Genomic DNA, 2,756 nt, shown 5'->3' with positions numbered 1-2,756 from the left:
AAAAGGACTTCCTGTAGACTTTCTAAACTACATTTGTCAAGACTTGCTAATAGTGAGTGTATACAGACTTGACTAGACATTATATGAATGGTGAATGGCCACTGCTCACTTAAGTTTGCTGTTCGCGCTAGCATCACGGACACGAGCAGGACGCTTGACAAGTGACAAGACACGCAAAAAAGTAACTCATTCAGACGACCAGCAGGAATCTGTTCCAATGCCCTGACCTTACAAGCAAACGTCCACAGAGCACTGCTTCTTATTACGAAGAAATTGAAAGCATTAATACAAGGCGAACTTTCTTTGTAGTGACAAAGCACTGCTTCGTAGTTTCAAAGCAATGATGGTTCGTAGGTTACGATGCTTTAGTTTTCTTTGTAGGTTGCAAAGCAAGTGCTTCGCTGACTTTCTTTCCGCTACCTCCACCTGCCATTTTCTCACCATTACTTCCCTTTTACAAACTTTTAAATATTTCGGTAGACATAGTACCAAGTCCGACGCCAAAGCCCAATTTCTTGTGATGAATGAAAATAACAGCCGCGCTCCCAATCAGTTATTGTCTGTGTTTTGTGATGCCGAGTCACCATGTGGGTGTGAGAGGGGGAGAGGGAGGGAGACAGTAAAAATAATTAGCATTTGCAAAGTGCATGATATATTTTAACTTCTCTGCACAAGACGAAGGTCAGTCAAGGCTGGGTTGAGGTGGATTTGTTCCGTAGCTTGGCGCTGGGTGACTCGGACCTGGATCAGGGTGTCTGCGGCCGAATCTCAGGTGGTAGTGACGCCGATGTGGACGGAGGCGGAGTGGGCCCCGTACGAGTAGGCAACCCCGTTCGTACGCGTGCAGCGTGCAGAGTTGTACATTTTTTCGCTTGTTTCCGACAAAAACTCCCTGTGGCGCCTAAATGATTGAAGATAGAGCCAAACAGAGGAAATTTTCGGCCCATGGCGCTCTATTTTAACTAGGTAGATGTACGCCAGACCACGTCTCGCGTAACAGGCTTCGCGATATCTCACGAAACGCTGTTACGCTGCGACGCGCCTGGCATACATCTACCTAGGCCTGCGGCGCTGACACCCGAGTCGGGCCAAAGTCGTTAGTAGGCATTTAAAAGTCACAAATTTTCTTCCTCGGGGTTTTATTTTAACGAGTTACCGTACCGGAGACCACCAAATATCTGAGAAAAAACACAGAAATGTTTTGCGGTCATTTTCGTCAAGAAAACTCCCTCTGGTGCCTAAACGGTTGAAGATAGAGCGAAATGGACGAAATTTTCGCCCAGAGTCCTCTACTTTGAAGAGTTACCCCGTAGGGAACGATAAAAAAATATTTTTAAAAAACGTCATTTTAGGGACCTGTGGTTGTTGATTTTTTTTAAAATCCAATTTTCGAGCTAAAATGCTCTTCTTCGAACTCGATCTGTCTTATTGTGATACAAATCGACCCTGAAAATCCCAGGTCGTTAGCTCAATTCGTTCTCCAGTTATCGTGATGACACAGACAGACAAACAGATAGACAGACAGACAAACAGACGCAAAACTTTTTGATCATCAATGGAGTAATAGGCTTCGCTAATCGCTCAGCCAATGAGTAACCCCTTAGAAAAATGTATGAAAAAATATTTTTAAAAAAACATTAGTGGGACCTGTGTATTTTTGTTGTTTTTTTTATCAAATTTTTGAGCTAGAATGCTGTTCTTCGAACTCGATCTGCCTTTTTACTAGGTAGATGTTCGCCAGACCACGTCTCACGAAACACTGTTGCGCTGCGACGCGCCTGGCATACATCTACCTAGGCCTGCGGCGCTGACACCCGGGTCGGGTAGCGAGAAACTGTACACAAAGATACGGGATCCGGCCCGTCAACTTCCCGTCACTTCGACTAAGCATGCAAGGTTGTACATTTTTCGCTTGTTTTCATCAAAAATTCCTTGTGGCCCCTACATGGTTAAAGATAGAGCCAAACGGACGAAATTTTCGTTCAAAGGACTCTATTTTGATGGGTTACCCCTTAGGTAACTGTAAAAAAAATATTAAAAAAAAATTATTTGTAGGACCTGTGGTTTTTGATTTTTTTTAAATCCAATTTTTGAGCTAGAATGCTCGAACTTGATCTGTCTTTTTGGCTGAGCGATTAGCGAAGCCTATTACTCGGTCTGGTCGTAAAAAAAGTATTTCTGTCTGTGTGTCTATGTCTGTGTATCTGTCCGCACGAAAACTCGAAAACGAATTGAGCGAGCGACCTGGGATTTTCAGGGTCGTTTTGTATCATACAAAGACAGATTGAGTTCGAAGATGAGCATTCTAGCTCAAAAATTGGATTTTTAAAAAATCAAAAACAACAGGTCCCAAAAATGACGTTTTGAAAAAATATTTTTTATGGTTTCCTAAGGGGTAACTCATCAAAGTAGAGCCCAACGGGCGAAAATTTTGTCCGTTTTGCTCTAGCTCAAACCGTTGAGGCGCTAGAGGGTGTTTTTGACGAAAATAAGCGATAAAATGTATAACCCTGCATGATTAGTCGAAGTGACTGGCGTTGACGGGCCGGAGGCCCGTATCTTTGTGCACATTCTTGCACTACCAGACTCGGGTGTCAGCGCCGCAGGCCAAGGTAGACGTATGCCAGGCGCGTCGCAGCGTAACAGTGTTTCGCGAGGTATCGCGAAGCCTGTTACGCGACCTGGGATTTTCAGGGTCGTTTTGTGTCATAAAAAGACAGATCAAGTTTGAAGAAGAGCATCCTAGCTCAAAAATT

Source organism: Frankliniella occidentalis, unplaced genomic scaffold (assembly GCF_000697945.3).
Source record: "Frankliniella occidentalis isolate FOCC.00 unplaced genomic scaffold, Focc_3.1 Scaffold139, whole genome shotgun sequence".
NCBI lineage: Eukaryota > Metazoa > Arthropoda > Insecta > Thysanoptera > Thripidae > Frankliniella > Frankliniella occidentalis.
This window is presented reverse-complemented; position numbering follows the sequence as displayed.